At 46.8% G+C, this 20,067-nt stretch overlaps 1 protein-coding gene across 3 annotated transcripts in view; it reads right to left on the reverse strand.

Annotated features, from left to right (window-relative positions):
* The window catches only part of LOC106594619 (microtubule-associated protein 2), a 93,214-nt gene extending 74,666 nt beyond the window's left edge, over positions 1–18,548 (reverse strand). For 2 of the 3 annotated variants that reach the window (XM_045699345.1, XM_045699344.1), the window contains exon 1: positions 18,339–18,548. The gene's annotated coding sequence lies outside the window, so the exon portion shown is untranslated. The remainder of the gene's footprint in view (positions 1–18,338) is intronic. The other variant, XM_045699337.1, reaches the window with a different exon arrangement.
* Positions 18,549–20,067: the final 1,519 nt, after the last annotated feature.

Genomic DNA, 20,067 nt, shown 5'->3' on the forward strand with positions numbered 1-20,067 from the left:
TGTTGAGGATCAGCATGGCAGATGTGTTGTTGCCTACCCTTACCACCTGGGGGCGGCCCGTCTGGAAGTCCAGGATCCAGTTGGGAGGGAGGTGTTTAGTCCCAGAGTATTTAGCTTAGTGATGAGCTTCGTGGGCACTATGGTCCAGGTGGGAAAGGGCAGTGTGGAGTGCGATTGAGATTGCGTCATCTGTGGATCTGTTGGGGCGGTATGCAAATTGGAGTGGGTCTAGGGTATCCGGGAGGATGCTGTTGAAGCTGTTGATGTGAGCCATGACCAGCCTTCCAAAGCACTTCATGGCTACCGACGTGAGTGCTATAGGGCGGTAATCATTTAGGCAGGTTACCTTCGCTTCCTTGGGTACCGGGACTATGGTGATCTGCTTGAAACATGAAGGTATTACACACTCAGTCAGGGAGAGGTTGAAAATGTCAGTGAAGACACTTGCCAGTTGGTCCGAGCATGCTTTGGGTACACGTTCTGGTAATCCATCTGGCCCCGCGGCTTTGTGAATGTTGACTTGTTTAAAGGTCTTGCTCACATCAGCTACCGAGAGTGTTATCACACAGTCATCCAGAACAGCTGGTGCTCTCGTGCATGCTTCAGTGTTGCTTGCCTCGAAGCGAGCATAAAAGGCATTTAGCTCGTCTGGTAGGCTCACGTCACTGGGCAGCTCGTGTCTGGGTTTCCCTTTGTAGTCCGTAATAGTTTTCAAGCCCTGCCACATTCGACGAGCATCAGAGCCGGTGTAGTAGGATTCAATCTTAATCCCGTATTGACGCTTTGCATGTTTGATGGTTCATCTGAGGGCATAGTGGGATTTCTTATAGGCATCCGGATTAGTGTCCCGCTCCTTGAAAGCGGCAGCTCTAGCCTTTAGCTCGATGCGGATGTTGCCTGTAATCCATGGCTTCTGGTTGTGATATGTACGGACGGTCACTGTGGGGACGACTTCGTCAATGCACTTATTGATGAAGCCAATGACTGAGGTGTTATACTCCTCAATACCATTGGATAAATCCCGGAACATATTCCAGTCTGTGCTAGCAAAACATGTTGGCAAGTAGAACGGAAGGCAATGGGAGTTTACTCGATCGCCTACAGATTCTCAAAAGGCATCCCGATCTGCGTCATCTTTTCCTCCGTCTTTTCTTCACGCAAATGACGGAGATCTGGGCCTGTTCCCGGGAAAGCTTCTTCTAGTTCGTGGTGAGTAATCCCAGTTCAGATGTTATTTTCGGTCATAAGAGACGGTAGCACACCCAATTCTCCATCAAGGTACTTTCACCATGGCCACCCTTACATACAAATGACCCCTTCTAAATATTTCTAATAACAAGCATGTCATTCATTATGCAACATATGGGCTGCTACATCCTTGATCGATAGACGGTCTAAAAAGCAAAGACCACTTCAACCACTGGGAGACCCCACCACTGGCTAATAGTTGTACCTTGAAGTGAGCAGTGTGTATTAAATCATTAGAGTGAGAGGCTATTGGATTTTCCACTTGCTGGAAGGAAGTGGATGTGAAGATCTATAGGTCATCCTCAAAGGAATATGACAGCTGTCCTACATATCTCAGACCTAGCAGTGTGTGTGTGTGTGTGTGTGTGTGTGTGTGTGTGTGTGTGTGTGTGTGTGTGTGTGTGTGTGTGTGTGTGTGTGTGTGTGTGTGTGTGTTCAGCACATACCGTGCCTTAACACTAATAATTTCCTGTACTAATGTGGTCCAAGTACAAGGTCACTATTTAAAGTGAAAGTGAGGAGCCAATCACAGGTCAGGATTTTGAGTAGTCCATTATGAACAATGACCAATGTGATCTAGTCAACAACTATTAACCCCATATAGATGTGAACTACTATAAACTATATGTTAATAAAATATGAATACATACTCAATCTTTGTCAACCAAATACATTATACTTGGGTTTGCTGGTTGTCTGTTTCTAGACTTGCACAACTCTGCGCTGATGAGCTACAATACAAGTCAATGCCAACTTTGTCTCCATGTAACTGAACGGCCCAGTAACCATGGCTACCACAAATCCGGTTTATATCAGATCCAAGGCAAGACAATCATAGCTGTTTTTGGGACTTTGTTTACAACCAGTTAGAAAATGAGAGAGAGGGAGATAAAGGAAGAGAGAGAGAGAAAAACAGACAGACAGACAGAGGAGGAGGTAGGAGGAGAGAAAGACAGAAAGAGAGAGAAAGAAGAAGGGAGGTAGAGTGAGGGTGTGACAGTAAAAAGGAGAGTGGGGGAAGAGAGAGTCCTCTGCAGTCTGCATCAATGATGACAACAATCTCTCAGGCTCTGTGAAGCACATGTCAATCTCCCCTGCCAACACACTGCAACATCCTCTGTGCTATTGGAAGCAGAATGACTTCAAGAAACTGGAATGTCCTTCCTTCATATCAATAGTTCTTAACCTCCGACCTTGTGGTATCAAGTTACATTATCTAACCTAACCTTTAAAAGGCTAAATAACCAGGGCCAAAAGTGAAACACAAAGAAAGTTAGAACTCAGCCACAAGCTAGCTATCCTATCACCTCCACTTTGTGTCACTCACCTGTGAAAAGACAGACAGACAGACAGACAGACAGACAGACAGACAGACAGACAGACAGACAGACAGACAGACAGACAGACAGACAGACAGACAGACAGACAGACAGACAGACAGTGCTGTTGGTGCATCAGTCACCAACCACTGAGGGACGCTGCACCAAGAATGCACCCTTGTGACATCCTTTTTCCATGGCTCTGTCACACTGACTCAACTCATCACTACTGCAGACTGAGGGGAATGATGCTGGGCAGGACCAACTGGGGTTGTGTGTGTGTGGTGTGTATGTGATGTGTGTGCGTATGTTTTCACTAGCTCAGATATGAATGCAGAGAAAAAGGGTTTAATCTTCTAGCTCTTTCCTTCATGTTTTGGGTCAAGCCTGATTCACATGTCTGGTGACGCTGCAGTCTCTCTCCACACAGGAAATAGCTGGCCTTGGCATGGGAACATACAAGCTTGAGTTAAAATATTACAGATAGCTATACACTGTTATGTTGACAGTTCTGTAAGCCACATTGAATAAAAGCAGATGCTTGACCATATTTATTTATTTACTGCATTGGCTTACTTGTTGGCTAGACAGACAGAGGCAGACAGTGGATGTCCGGGAGAAACAGAGAAAAGCATGCTCACTCCAAAAGAGGGGGAGCACAACTCATAGCTAAGCTAATGCTAGCAGCAGTACCTCAGACACCACATTTTTTAATTGCCCCGCTAACACCATGGCTAACAGCGGCTGACACGCCAGTGCAGAGCAGGGTAGAGGTGAGTGGTCATTAAGCAATGTAGTAGTGAGCTCCAGTATTGTGAGAGGTCATCCTGAAAGACAGCTCCAGTATTATGAGAGTTCATCCGGAAAGACAGCTCCAGTATTGTGAGAGGTCATCCTGAAAGACTGCTCCAGTATTGTGAGAGGTCATCCTGAAAGACAGCTCCAGTATTATGAGAGTTCATCCGGAAAGACAGCTCCAGTATTGTGAGAGGTCATCCTGAAAGACTGCTCCAGTATTATGAGAGTTCATCCGGAAAGACTGCTCCAGTATTGTGAGAGGTCATCCTGAAAGACAGCTCCAGTATTGTGAGAGGTCATCTTGAAAGAGAACTACTTTGTACTGGGCTCATCTCCTCTGAGAGAAGGGGTCTTTGACCCTGCGATGAAAATGGAGGAGGGTGTGTGTGCGTGCATGTGTGCGTGTGTGTGTGTGCGCGTGTGTGTGTGTGTGTGTGTGTGTGTGTGTGTGTGTGTGTGTGTGTCACTTTGGAGTGGATGAGGGTAGAAGCAGTGGGGACCCTGGGGAGGGTTCCCCTACCAGGGAGCAAGTGGAGTGGGAAAGGGGGCTGTCACATGGGCCCTAGAGCCTGGAGCAGATGGCCTGAGATTAGCATGTGAATGAGGGGAGGACTGAAGACAGAGCCTTGGGGGGGCCCTGGTAGTGGTGCCCCTGTTCAAAAACACTGTCTGTAATAGGTCAGCCCAAAGAGTCTTCAGAGAAGCCTAATTTGTGTTTATCAATTACATGAGAAGAAGTGGTGGGTTGTAGAGGACTGCAGAGACCATAGCCTGGTCCCAGATCTCTTTGTGCTGTATTGCAAACTTGTTGTAAATGCCCATGACCATAGGAGTTGGATATACAGCACAAACAGGCATGGTACCAGGCTAGAAATAGATATGGTCCCAGGCTAGAAACAGCTATGGTCACAGACTAGAAACAGCTATGGTCCCAGGCTAGAAACAGGTATGGTCCCAGGCTAGAAACAGGTATGGTAACAGGCTAGAAACAGATATGGTACCAGCCTAGAAACACATATGGTCCCAGACTAGAAACAGGTATGGTCCCAGGGTAGAAACAGAAATGCTACCAGGCTAGAAACAGATATGGTCCCAGGCTAGAAACAGATATGGTCCCAGGGTAGAAACAGATATGGTCCCAGGGTAGAAACAGATATGGTCCTAGGGTAGAAACAGATATGGTCCCAGGGTAGAAACAGATATGGTCCCAGGGTAGAAACAGACATGGTCCCAGGGTAGAAACAGATATGGTCCCAGGGTAGAAACAGACATGGTCCCAGGGTAGAAACAGATATGGTCCCAGGGTAGAAACAGACGTGGTCCCAGGGTAGAAACAGACATGGTCCCAGGGTAGAAACAGACATGGTCCCAGGGTAGAAACAGATATGGTCCCAGGCTAGAAATAGATATGGTCCCAGGCTAGAAACAGATATGGTCCCAGGGTAGAAACAGATATGGTCCCAGGGTAGAAACAGATATGGTCCCAGGCTAGAAACAGATATGGTCCCAGGCTAGAAACAGATATGGTTCCAGGGTAGAAACAGATATGGTCCCAGGGTAGAAACAGATATGGCCCCAGGGTAGAAACAGAAATTCTACCAGGCTAGAAACAGATATGGTCCCAGGCTAGAAACAGATATGGTTCCAGGGTAGAAACAGATATGGTCCCAGGGTAGAAACAGATATGGTCCCAGGGTAGAAACAGATATGGTCCCAGGGTAGAAACAGATATGGTCCCAGGGTAGAAACAGATATGGGCCCAGGGTAGTAACAGATATGGGCCCAGGGTAGAAACAGACATGGTACCAGGCTAGAAATAGATATGGTCCCAGGCTAGAAACAGACATGGTACCAGGCTAGAAACAGATATGGTCCCAGGCTAGAAACAGACATGGTACCAGGCTAGAAATAGATATGGTCCCAGGCTAGAAACAGACATGGTACCAGGCTAGAAACAGATATGGTCCCAGGCTAGAAACAGACATGGTACCAGGCTAGAAATAGATATGGTCCCAGGCTAGAAACAGACATGGTACCAGGCTAGAAACAGATATGGTCCCAGGCTAGAAACAGACATGGTACCAGGCTAGAAACAGATATTTGCCAAAGTGTTCTGTTCTTAGATCCACACCCTGAAAGCACAACACACCTGTCATGGGAGCCATGTAGCCTACACATTCTACAGCGAGCACAAAGTGACGTAACATCAAAACAACACACTGTATGTAGGCTAATGTATCCATATCTGTGGCTGACGCCTACCTCAGGAGTGTTAGCTAGCTCATCAAAGCTAGCTAACTACTGGCTAGACATGACAGGGATGCTGATAACATCAGACCACATACCAGTGACAGCCTGAGCAGCTTTGAAGCCCAACTCTGTCACCGCACACACCATGATACATCACAGAGACAGACAGTAAGGGTGTGGCGAATCAAAGCAGACCCAACCCAACAACTACAACAACGGTGAGATATATTTGTGCTGTGAGTACCTTGAGAAATGCTTTTAGGAAATCTGCTTTTATACATTCCTCAGATACACTCTAATGAGGCTTCTTCGAAGCCTTCTTCCAAATCTTGAACTATTGCTGTCAAGAGACAACAGAAGAAGTGACTTTTGAGTATGTCCTTGGTACACTGGGTAGAAAAAGGACACAGTGACCAAATAGCCGCATTGTTGCACGTAATAGACAGCACAGCGCCGCAGGCTCTGTAAACCAACTTCTGCCTCGACACGGTCACTGGAAAAGCCCACAAAATACATCAGCAGGGTTTATCGAGGGAGGTAAACACCAGAGGACAGTTTTGTTGTTCCCGAGAGGCTAAGAATCCAGAGGAATTCTGGTATAAAGTGTTCAGTACCTCAGATTCCCCATATATTCATGTAAAAAGACACAGACAACATGGACCATGGATAGATGAAAGCTATTGGCTAGCTCTCGTTGTTATACAAGGAAGTTCTAATCCTTCCTGAAGCCATCGGTCCTGTTCAAGAGACCAAAATGTTATTCAGTGTTCAGATAGAAATGTCTTGCGTAGAACAGTTATGACTGCTTGTCATGTAGACTAAGGAATGGTTTCTATCTGAACGTTTCAGCTCACTGAATACACCCCAGGTTCTAGTGGTGAGTCAGGCAGTTAGTGGTCCAGACGCCTACAGCACGTCAGCATGGCATGCCTGGTAAAGCACACGTGCACGCCAACACACATCATCTGCAGTCCCTCGAAGTTTAAGATGACACACACACACACAAACATACAGTACCAGGAATATAGAAGCCTCTGTCTCTCTCTCACTTTCTCACAGAGCTAAAAGAAAAGCAGATCAAGACAACAGTCAATCTTCCCCTTGTGTGTGTCAGCTAGGAGAACAGCAGCACCGCCCTGGAGAGAGTTCTCACACTTTTTATGGAGCGAAAGGTCAGGACATAAAGCTAATGACCCTAGTGGTGCTATACTGGGATTTATGATGCTGAAAATAATGAGGCTACATGTACAGAGGAGTTCAAGAGTCAGAACTCCTCCTTCTCCCCCTCTACTTGAATATACACACACACACACACACACACACACACACACACACACACACACACACACACACACACACACACACACACACACACACACGCACGCGCGCACGCACACGCACACGCACACGCACACACAGACAGAGTCAGAGAGACAGGCAGACAGGCAGACAGTCTCCTAGGCTCAGTCCCTTACAGTCAGCAGTCACCAGCTCCAAGCCATCTGATTTGATCTATTCTGTGTGTTCCTGTGCAGCAAACACACACCCTGATAAGTCAAGTGTTTTATTTTGTTTCACCTTGTCTGCTTGGGTCTTCCAACCAGCAACATTTTGCTCAGAGATACACAGAGACCCTATATATCCAGACAGAGATACACAGAGACCCTATATATCCAGACAGAGATACACAGAGACTCTATATATCCAGACAGAGATACACAGAGACCCTATATATCCAGACAGAGATACACAGAGACCCTATATATCCAGACAGAGATACACAGAGACCCTATAGATCCAGACAGAGATACACAGAGGCCCTATAGATCCAGACAGAGATACACAGAGACCCTATAGATCCAGACAGAGATACACAGAGACCCTATAGATCCAGACAGAGATACACAGAGGCCCTATAGATCCAGACAGAGATACACAGAGACCCTATAGATCCAGACAGAGATACACAGAGATCCTATATATCCAGACAGAGATAAACAGAGACCCTATAGATCCAGACAGAGATACACAGAGACCCTATAGATCCAGACAGAGATACACAGAGGCCCTATAGATCCAGACAGAGATACACAGAGACCCTATAGATCCAGACAGAGATACACAGAGGCCCTATAGATCCAGACAGAGATACACAGAGACCCTATATATCCAGACAGAGATACACAGAGACCCTATATATCCAGACAGAGATACACATAGGCCCTATATATCCAGACAGAGATACACATAGGCCCTATAGATTGAGTAAGCCTCAGAGGGCTGATTCCTCAAGGCTCTCGTTTCCATGGCAGGCGTTGTCGTGGTGAGGGAGACCCTTGTGGGGCACACTGGGCACTAGGCAGTCAACACTTTACAGAGATCAGGGGGTTGTAGCTAGAGGAGGACATGCCAATACAGAGTGGAGGGCTGACTACCGTACTGCTACTAATAAGGGTGCTGGACAAGTCTAGTGCCAAGATGAGAGTGTGAGAGCCTGTGTATTGGGGTGTCCAGGAAACAACTCCTTACAAGTCCCACAATACTTATTGTGTACGCCCAATTGCATAATAAGCCAACCTGGCCAGCATCCAAAGGACATGCACGCTCGCTCGCACGCACTCACTCACACACAGCTGCTGTGTTAAAACGGTCTTATAAAAAAGCCTGCAGGAATGTCGTGTAACGTTGCAGTGCATTCAGAACCTCCCATCTGGTCCTGTGTTTCACACTGGCTTAATAGAGGGACTCTCTGTGCACTTCCACCGAATCAGAGCTTCTCTCTCACATACAAACACACACACACACACACACACACACACACACACACACACACACGGTCTTCATCATGAGGTATTCTGAGCAGAAATTTGCCCTAAATCCCCAGGGAGTCGACAGGAAGGAGTTATATCCATGTTGCATGCTGGTTTGCCCCCAAAATTCCACAACATTTTACCAAAAAACACATTCACACATAAAAAGCATGACATTGCCTATCAAGTGGCTGCGAAACTCGATATGAGTGATATAGTGAACAATGTGGGGACGACCAACAAAGGGGTTCATTCACTGTTGAATGAGAGGCCAGCCGCTTTCCACATCTTGCCCAAGCAGGATATTTACTGCTGTCTGTGGACTGTTGCAGAGGGTTAGCGAAAACAAGCAGCGCTGTTTAGCCTCCAACATCTGGAAGCCATAAAGGCTGAATGGCTACGGTAGGCTATTTACACTAGGCTAAGTAACAGCAGGGCCTGGGGCCATAGATCCTGGGAGATAGACTCATTAGAGGTTTCTTACCCACCAGTGGACTGTGGGCACTAGCAGGACCAAGACGGGACCTCCTGTCACTCTCCTTCTCCTCTCTCTCTCTGCCGTCACTCTCCTTCTCCTCTCTCTCTCTGCTGTCACTCTCCTTCTCCTCTCTCTCTCTGCCGTCACTCTCCTTCTCCTCTCTCTCTCTGCCGTCACTCTCCTTCTCTCTCTCTCTCTGCCGTCACTCTCCTTCTCTCTCTCTCTCTGCCGTCACTCTCCTTCTCCTCTCTCTCTCTGCCGTCACTCTCCTTCTCCTCCCTCTCTCTGCCGTCACTCTCCTTCTCCTCCCTCTCTCTGCCGTCACTCTCCTTCTCCTCCCTCTCTCTGCCGTCACTCTCCTTCTCCTCCCTCTCTCTGCCGTCACTCTCCTTCTCCTCTCTCTCTCTGCCGTCACTCTCCTTCTCCTCTCTCTCTCTGCCGTCACTCTCCTTCTCCTCCCTCTCTCTGCCGTCACTCTCCTTCTCCTCCCTCTCTCTGCCGTCACTCTCCTTCTCCTCCCTCTCTCTGCCGTCACTCTCCTTCTCCTCTCTCTCTCTGCAGTCACTCTCCTTCTCCTCTCTCTCTCTGCTGGCACTCTCCTTCTCCTCTCTCTCTCTGCTGGCACTCTCCTTCTCCTCTCTCTCTCTCTCTCTGCCGTCACTCTCCTTCTCCTCTCTCTCTGCCGTCACTCTCCTTCTCCTCCCTCTTTCTGCCGTCACTCTCCTTCTCTCTCTCTGCTGTCACTCTCCTTCTCCTCCCTCTCTCTGCCGTCACTCTCCTTCTCCTCCCTCTCTCTGCCGTCACTCTCCTTCTCCTCCCTCTCTCTGCCGTCACTCTCCTTCTCCTCCCTCTCTCTGCCGTCACTCTCCTTCTCCTCTCTCTCTCTGCCGGCACTCTCCTTCTCCTCTCTCTCTCTGCTGGCACTCTCCTTCTCCTCTCTCTCTCTCTCTGCTGTCACTCTCCTTCTCTCTCTCTGCCCTCTCCTTCTCCTCCCTCTCTCTGCCGTCACTCTCCTTCTCCTCCCTCTCTCTGCCGTCACTCTCCTTCTCCTCCCTCTCTCTGCCGTCACTCTCCTTCTCCTCCCTCTCTCTGCCGTCACTCTCCTTCTCCTCCCTCTCTCTGCCGTCACTCTCCTTCTCCTCTCTCTCTCTGCCGTCACTCTCCTTCTCCTCTCTCTCTCTGCCGGCACTCTCCTTCTCCTCTCTCTCTCTGCTGGCACTCTCCTTCTCCTCTCTCTCTCTGCTGGCACTCTCCTTCTCCTCTCTCTCTCTCTCTGCTGTCACTCTCCTTCTCTCTCTCTGCTGTCACTCTCCTCTCTCACTCACTCCTCTTCCTCTCCTATCACTCTCCTCCCCTCCTATCACTCTCCTCCCCTCCTCCTCTCCTTTCATTCTCCTCTCCTATCCCTCTCCTCCTCTCCTTTCATTCTCCTCTCCTCCTCTCCTTTCATTCTCCTCTCCTCCTCTCCTTTAATTATCCTCCTCTCCTTTCATTCTCCTCTCCTCCTCTCCTTTCATTCTCCTCTCCTCCTCTCCTTTCATTCACCTCTCCTCCTCTCCTTTCATTCACCTCTCCTCCTCTCCTTTCATTCACCTCTCCTATCATTCTCCTCTCCTATCATTCTCCTCTTCTCTTCTCCTCTCCTCCTCTCCTTTCATTCTCCTCTCCTATCATTCTCCTCTCACTCTCCTCTCCTCTCCTATCACTCTCCTCTCTCTCCTCTCCTATCACTCTCCTCTCCTCCTCTCCTATCACTCTCCTCTCCTCCTCTCCTCTCTCTCCTCTCCTATCACTCTCCTCTCCTCCTCTCCTATCACTCTCCTCTTCTCCTCTCCTATCACTCTCATTTCCATGTGTTTTCTTGATGAGAGTCTGGAGAAAGCAGTTCCTAAAATAGAAACACATATTGTGAAGAATGTGTTCATGAGCAGTTGTCTGCATGTTTGTGCTCTAACGGAGCGGTCTGGAAGGAGGACACACTGAAGCCACAGAGGATGTCATCCCAAAGTATGAGACACTTGAAGAGATAAATCCACAGTAGGACATACAGCACATTGTCCTATAGACCCCAGTAGGACATACAGTACATCGTCCTATAGACCCCAGTAGGACATACAGCACATCGTCCTATAGGCCCCAGTAGGACATACAGTACATCGTCCAATAGAACCTCGTAGGACATACAGCACATCGTCCTATAGACCCCAGTAGGACATACAGCACATCGTCCAATAGAACCTCGTAGGACATACAGTACATCGTCCAATAGACCCCAGTAGGACATACAGTACATTGTCCTATAGAACCCAGTAGGACATACAGTACATTGTCCTATAGACCCCAGTAGGACATACAGTACATTGTCCTATAGACCCCAGTAGGACATACAGTACATTGTCCTATAGACCCCAGTAGGACATACAGTACATCGTCCTATAGACCCCAGTAGGACATACAGTACATAGTCCTATAGGCCCCAGTAGGACATACAATACATCGTCCTATAGACCCCAGTAGGACATACAGTACATCGTCCTATAGGGCCCACACAACCCTGTGACACAATTGTAAACAAGACTAGTGTTTCTGCATTTGAGAGATGTTTTCATAAACAGGTGGTACATGCATGTGGTTGTACAAGACCTATATGACATTGGTAACGGGTAATATGACATTGGTAACGGGTAATATGACATTGGTAACGGGTAATATGACATTGGTAACGGGTAATATGACATTGGTAACGGGTAATATGACATTGGTAACGGGTAATATGACATTGGTAACGGGTAATATGACATTGGTAACGGGTAATATGACATTGGTAACGGGTAATATGACATTGGTAACGGGTAATATGACATTGGTAACGGGTAATATGACATTGGGAACAGGTAATATGACATTGGTAACGGGTAATATGACATTGGTAATGGGTAATATGACATTGGTAACGGGTAATATGACATTGGTAACGGGTAATATGACATAGGTAATGGGTAATATGACATAGGTAATGGGTAATATGACATTGGTAATGGGTAATATGACATTGGGAACAGGTAATATGACATTGGTAATGGGTAATATGACATTGGTAATGGGTAATATGACATTGGGAACAGGTAATATGACATTGGGAACAGGTAATATATGTATTGTGTGTAGATGTGGAGTGTGTAATTTACAGCAGAGTGTGTCATTTACAGTTGATAGTGTAATTGACAGTTGATAGTGTAATTAACAGTCTTTATTTGGGTAAGTGCTCTATTCAGTGTGTCTAAGACTATGTTCCTCAAGTTTATCCTATTCTATCCTATCCTGAAGAGCATTCTGAATGTAGATCGATTTGAAGGGTGTTGACGTGGTTCGAAGTGCCCTAAATGGTAGTGTGTGTCCTAGTGTGTGTTCTAGTGGGTGTCCTAGTGTGTGTTCTTGTGTGTGTCCTAGTGTGTATCCTAGTGTGTGTCCTAGTGTGTGTCCTAGTGTGTGTCCTAGTGGGTGTTCTAGTGGGTGTTCTAGTGGGTGTCCTAGTGGGTGTCCTAGTGGGTGTCCTAGTGTGTGTTCTAGTGGGTGTCCTAGTGGGTGTCCTAGTGGGTGTCCTAGTGGGTGTTCTAGTGGGTGTCCTAGTGGGTATCCTAGTGGGTATCCTAGTGGGTGACCTAGTGGGTGTCCTAGTGTGTCGCCTAGTGTGTGTCCTAGTGTGTGTACTAGAGTGTGTTCTAGTGTGTGTTCTAGTGTGTGTCCTAGTGTGTGTTCTAGTGGGTTTCCTAGTGTGTGTCCTAGTGTGTGTTCTAGTGGGTGTCCTAGTGGGTGTCCTAGTGGGTGTCCTAGTGTGTGTTCTAGTGGGTGTCCTAGTGGGTGTCCTAGTGTGTGTCCTAGTGTGTGTTCTAGTGGGTTTCCTAGTGTGTGTCCTAGTGTGTGTTCTAGTGGGTGTCCTAGTCTGTGTTCTAGTGGGTGTCCTAGTGTGTGTTCTAGTGGGTTTCCTAGTGTGTGTTCTAGTGTGTGTTCTAGTGGGTGTCCTAGTGTGTGTTCTAGTGGGTGTCCTAGTGTGTGTTCTAATAGGTGTCCTAGTGTGTGTTCTTGTGTGTGTCCTAGTGTGTATCCTAGTGTGTGTCCTAGCGGGTGTCCTAGCGTGTGTCCTAGCGTGTGTCCTAGCGTGTGTCCTAGCGTGTGTCCTAGCGTGTGTTCTAGTGTGTGTCCTAGTGTGTGTCCTAGTGTGTGTTCTAGTGTGTGTCCTAGTGTTTGTCCTCTGTGATATGGGAAGGGGACAGCTCTGTGATGCACTGTGACATGGGCTGTCAGGAGTGATTGGGCAGAGTGGCTTCTAGGGAGGGGAGAGTCTTGGTCACCCACAGCCAGGGTCTTAGCCCTGACTCTGTCTGCGGTCTAACTTGCTTCCTATTCCCTATACCCCTCAAACTCAACTCTGGACTCTCTCTGTCTGTGTGTGTGTGTGTGTGTGTGTGTGTGTGTGTGTGCGTGCGTGCGTGCGTGCGTGCGTGCGTGCGTGCGTGCGTGTGTGCGTGTGTGTGTGTGTGTGTGTGTGTCCTAGCTGGAGGTCAGTAGACCGGCTGGTCTGTTAGACATGTGAGAATTAGCTTAGACTCCACAGACAGCTCAGGCACCTTGAGACTTAATCACACATTAAACCACCCCACAGCCACCTCTCATTAGACGCCTGTAGAGAGGCCATGTTCACACACATACAGTGAGGGAAAAACTATTTGATCCCCTGCTGATTTTGTACGTTTGCCCACTGACAAGGAAATGATAATTCTATAATTTTAATGGTAGGTTTATTTGAACAGTGAGAGACAGAATAACAACAAAGAAATCCAGAAAAACGCATGTCAAAAATGTTATAAATTGATTTGCATTTTAATGAGGGAAATAAGTATTTTACCCCCTCTCAATCAGAAAGATTTCTGGTTCCCAGGTGTCTTTTATACAGGTAACGAGCTGAGATTAGGAGCACACTCTTAAAGGGAGTGCTCCTAATCTCAGTTTGTTACCTGTATAAAAGACACCTGTCCACAGAAGCAATCAATCAATCAGATTCCAAACTCTCCACCATGGCCAAGACCAAAGAGCTCTCCAAGGATGTCAGGGACAAGATTGTAGACCTACACAAGACTGGAATGGGCTACAAGACCATTGCCAAGCAGCTTGGTGAGAAGGTGACAACAGTTGGTGCGATTATTTGCTAATGGAAGAAACACAAAAGAACTGTCAATCTCCCTCGGCCTGGGGCTCCATGCAAGATCTCACCCCGTGGAGTTGCAATGATCATGAGAACGGTGAGGGATCAGCCAAGAACTACACGCGAGGATCTTGTCAATGATCTCAAGGCAGCTGGGACCATAGTCACCAAGAAAACAATTGGTAACACACTACGCCGTGAAGGACTGAAATCCTGCAGCGCCCACAAGGTCCCCCTGCTCAAGAAAGCACATATACATGCCTGTCTGAAGTTTGCCAATGAACATCTGAATGATTCAGAGGACAACTGGGTGAAAGTGTTGTGGTCAGCTGAGACCAAAATGGAGCTCTTTTGCATCAACTCAACTCACCGTGTTTGGAGGAGGAGGAACGCTGCCTATGACCCCAAGAACACCATCCCCACCGTCAAACATGGAGGTGGAAACATTATGCTTTGGGGGTGTTTTTCTGCTAAGGGGACAGGACAACTTCACCGCATCAAAGGGACGATGGACGGGGCCATGTACCGTCAAATCTTGGTTGAGAACCTCCTTCCCTCAGCCAGGGCATTGAAAATGGGTCGTGGATGGGTATTCCAGCATGACAATGACCCAAAACAAACGGCCAAGGCAACAAAGGAGTGACTCAAGAAGAAGCACATTAAGGTCCTGGAGTGGCCTAGCCAGTCTCCAGACCTTAATCCCATAGAAAATCTGTGGAGGGAGCTGAAGGTTTGAGTTGCCAAACGTCAGCCTCGAAACCTTAATGACTTGGAGAAGACCTGCAAAGAGGAGTGGGACAAAATCCCTCCTGAGATGTGTGCAAACCTGGTGGCCAACTACAAGAAACGTCTGACCTCTGTGATTGCCAACAAGGGTTTTTCCACCAAGTACTAAGTCATGTTTTGCAGAGGGGTCAAATACTTATTTCCCTCATTAAAATGCAAATAATTTTATAACATTTTTGATATACGTTTTTCTGGATTTTTTTGTTGTTATTCTGTCTCTCACTGTTCAAATAAACCTACCATTAAAATTATAGACTGATCATTTCTTTGTCAGTGGGCAAACGTACAAAATCAGCAGGGGATCAAATACTTTTTTCCCCTCACTGTACACACACATACACGACTGCACGGTGTCTTACTAGAGGTCATCACAGTTAGAAAAGTCCATTGATGATAGACTCAACAGTGTAATGTGGCTAAAGTATCTCCCTCTGTCAGTGTACAGGTGGTCTGGTTGGAGTTAGCCAACAACCCTGCCTGCATGTGGGCTTTCTCTCATCAGACACATTCTTACCTCTCACTCAAAAGCCACCAAGAGAGATAGAGAGAGGGAGAGAGGCAGAAAGAGAGAGAGAGGCAGAAAGAGAGAGAGGCAGAAAGAGAGAGAGACTGCAGAGATGTCACGTCCTGACCAGTAATAGGGGTTATTTGTTATTTTAGTTTGGTCAGGACGTGGCAGGGGGTATTTGTTTTATATGGTTTGGGGGTTATGTGTATGTAGAGGGGTATTGTATTTTTGTGTTCCGGGGTTTTTGGTATATGTTCTGGTGTTGGTGTTCTAGGTTTTTCTAGTTTGTGTATTTCTTTGTTGGCCTGGTGTGGCTCTCAATCAGGAACAGCTGTACATCGTTGTTCCTGATTGAGAGCCATATTTAGGGAGCTTGTTTTCACCTGTCTGATGGTGGGTAGTTGTTTTTGCATTGCTTATAGTCTAGCCTGCAAAACTGTTTACTGTCTTGTTTTTCCGTGTTCATGTTTATAATAAATATAATGATGAGCACGCAACCCGCTGCGCCTTGGTCTAATCACTACGACAGACGTTACAAGAGAACTAGTTTCCCCTGCATTCTGGCACTGCAAGCCACTATTCCCAATCCGCGTGACAAAAGCTAAACGCACACTTTAGGATGAAATTAGCGTCAAGTCTGTTTGCAAACTCCTACAGTACAAATAGACCTATGAATGGTTTTTCAATCCAAACAAAACTTCTACCGCTGGAAAATGAAGTCTCCAGAGCCAAGTGTGCATGTTTGACATAACCAGAGCTGACGTGTGTATCCATTTCCCACGTGGCACTCGAGACAGACTCAGTTTCCCAGGCTTGCAACAGCAAAGTGTGGAGAAGATTGAAACTGAACCGCAGTTGGGGCTCCTCAGGGCTCAGTCAGAGTACCGCTCAAGGTTGTGATTAAGGTCATTTCAATTACCGTTCCTGTGATTACAGTTACCCCAATCTAGGCTGATAGAATAATGTCCATACAGGAGAGATGGGGGACCCGGATACACACGTCCAGTGTGTACTCACTAATGTACTTTGTCAAACCCCATTTGGCTTGGACTGAGCACCCGCTAATCTCTAGATAAAAGACATTGAGGAGGAGTGTTACTAGCGTAGGGGGTCAAAGGTAGCCTGGTTAACAGACTGAAGGATAGTTTAACCAGGAAAGGTCCAAGCTGTTTCTGGGTCTCAAACCCAAACCATATTGTGTATTACTGATAAATGTTTATTTTATGTTTCATCTATACTGTACTGTAACATCTACAGTATTCGCACAGTAACATTCACAGCGTTTTAATTTGGTTCCCATAACACATCCATGTTTTCCAGAGGTATTGATCAGTAGGCAGGCCTATACCGTACGTGTACCTTAATATCCTACTGTACAATACAGAATGTTTTATGTGGACATTAAATCCCCACAGACCCTATATTATACACAGGAATGTTCTCACATCCAGACATGGGAACTCAAACGTCCCTGTACTCCATCAAGATGTAAAGACCAGGCGTTTAGATCAGAGAACGCATAGCAGCACTATAGCACTTCAATCAGACTCCAGTCAGGCCAGAGTAATGGAAACAGAGTCCGAATGAGATCAGTATCTACTGTAAAGTGTCAGGACATCAAACTGAGGTATAGAGGTTTTCATCTATTAGCTGTACTGGCTGCAGACACTGGCCTGTTACGGGGGATTCACAAAGAGCACAGAATCACAATGTAATAATGTGGAATTGGTTCAATATTGGAAATATAATTATGTCCAATGCTGCTATTTGATTCACATAACATTATATGAACTAAGGGCTCTAGGCACTGCCCAGTATTTAGAGGGAAAATAGGTGTTTTTTAATAAATACGTTTTGAATATGTCCTGTAAACTAGCTATACTGTATGTTGTAGATGTACTTATTACATCAATACTCTTAGAAGACTAGCTGCTGTCTAGGGTTGGCACCTGGCAATGCAGAAGTATTTGTCTGGGTGTGCTTTTTCAGAAGCTCTCACATCTGAGTTTTTCAGATGCTTGATATTGTCTATTGCTGTGAAACTTCAAAATGTAAAAATGACCACACCTCTTTCATTGTTAACAATTGCGATGCATATTGACGGGGTTTGTGGGGCATTGGTTTCGACTGCAGTGCTGAATGCTGTAAGTAGGACTACACTGCAGGTCTCCTGTATCTACCGGTATGGCTCCTAGACTCCATTCAAATCAGATCTAGAACACTGCTCCTGCCTATACGTCATGAAGAGTGAATAAACAATAAACAACGAATAACAAAGATACCACCAATAGGCCTATATTGCTATACAAAACCGTAGGCCTAGTTTAAATCTGGGATTAGGCAGAGAGTAGGCTATAGCAGGCTGGGGCGGTTACTGCAGTTATCCGCCAGAGCAGCCCCCGCACCGTTTCAGCACCATGCATGGTGGACCTGAACAATGGGCACAGCCCGCAGCCCCGGAGCGCTCACACGCTGACCAACAAAAATACTAACGGGCTTTTTATTACGCATTTTTACGAGACAAATAAACACTTTAAGGTGTGAGGTAAAACAAAAAAGTAAGTAAAACGAGATGGTAGCAAAAAAGCAGACGAATGGACATGCCGACTAAGCCTTTCTCTCGTAAGGGTGAGGCTGATGTGCAAACCTTGTTCATTCTCAAAGGTAAAATGCAGTAGTATTCTTACCAAGTTAACAAACAAGGTTGTCATTTTTAACTAGGATATAGCACAAACAATTTAACACATGCCTTTCCTAAATGCGCAACAACTCGGATTAGAAGCCACCTTCAATGCTTTTAGTGATTCCGAGAACATCAAACTTTTTATCTAAACTAGATCAAGTGTGTTGAAAGTGCAATTCATTTAAATGTAATTAAAACATAATTAACCATGCTTTGCCTTTAAATTGAATAAATTCAATATCGCATTTCCCTTACCTGTTCGTGGCAAATGAACCGTATAAATAAATCCCTTGTGCACTGTGCCTTGAGCCCTAGTGACAACGCAAAGAGATGTCGGACTCTCTGACCCTTCCCACTGCGTTCAAATGCCGTAATTACATCAGTAGTGGCGCATTCATTTGTATGCAACCAACGGTTGCAGGTTCTCGCTCCCACACACACGCACGCATGCGCAGCCACACACACACACACACACACACACACACACACACACACACACACACACACACACACACACACACACACACACACACACACACACACACACACACACACACACACACGGGGAGCTACATGTAAGAGGATGGATGGGCTTCTGTGAGTAGCTGCATTGCATTGCTCTGCTTACAGGGAGGGGTGCGGCACTGGTTGAGGAGTGAGAGAGATGTGGAGGGGAAAGAGGAGATGGGGGTGGGGAGGAGAGAGGATATCGGGAGAAAGAGCGAGGGAAAGAGGGAAACTGGATTCATCAAGGGAGCAGCTGCTCTTGTCTTCCCCCATGGGATCCCAGCCACACCATGTCTGGTTCCCGTGCCAAGACTGGCACTGTAGGATTTGGGGGAATGTGGGGGTTGGAGCAGATTGACTCTCCCTCTCCTTAAACAGATAACATGTGTACCCATGCCAGCTGGCCACAGGCATTTTCCCCCTGACAGCAGCATACTAGCACAACTGAAACACCAGCTTGATCATGTAAAAACAACTCAAGACATCCAACTCAACCTAAATCAAGCTATGTACGTTAGCCAACAGTATATAGCTATCCTTGCAGTGTCAGAGCAGTAGCTTGCTGCTTTGTTCCCTTGCAGTGTCAGAGCAGTAGCTTGCTGCGTTGTCTGTTGGTGAGACTAACCTACATGCTACATCCATATATATATACACTGCTCAAAAAAATAAAGGGAACACTTAAACAACACAATGTAACTCCAAGTCAATCACACTTCTCTGAAATCAAATTGTCCACTTAGGAAGCAACACTGATTGACAATAAATGTCACATGCTGTTGTGCAAATGGAATAGACAACAGGTGGAAATTATAGGCAATTAGCAAGACACCCCCAATAAAGGAGTGGTTCTGCAGGTGGGGACCACAGACAACTTCTCAGTTCCTATGCTTCCTGGCTGATGTTTTGGTCACTTTTGAATGCTGGCGGTGCTTTCACTCTAGTGGTAGCATGAGACGGAGTCTACAACCCACACAAGTGGCTCAGGTAGTGCAGCTCATCCAGGATGGCACATCAATGCGAGCTGTGGCAAGAAGGTTTGCTGTGTCTGTCAGCGTAGTGTCCAGAGCATGGAGGCGCTACCAGGAGACAGGCCAGTACATCAGGAGACGTGGAGGAGGCCGTAGGAGGGCAACAACACAGCAGCAGGACCGCTACCTCCGCCTTTGTGCAAGGAGGAGCAGGAGAAGCACTGCCAGAGCCCTGCAAAATGACCTCCAGCAGGCCACAAATGTGCATGTGTCTGCTCAAACGGTCAGAAACAGACTCCATGAGGGTGGTATGAGGGCCCGACGTCCACAGGTGGGGGTTGTGCTTACAGCCCAACACCGTGCAGGACATTTGGCATTTGCCAGAGAACACCAAGATTGGCAAATTCGCCACTGGCGCGCTGTGCTGTTCACAGCTGAAAGCAGGTTCACACTGAGCACGTGACAGACGTGACAGAGTCTGGAGACGCCGTGGAGAACCTTCTGCTGCC

This window comes from Salmo salar, chromosome ssa17 (assembly GCF_905237065.1).
Source record: "Salmo salar chromosome ssa17, Ssal_v3.1, whole genome shotgun sequence".
Classification (NCBI taxonomy): Eukaryota; Metazoa; Chordata; class Actinopteri; order Salmoniformes; family Salmonidae; genus Salmo; species Salmo salar.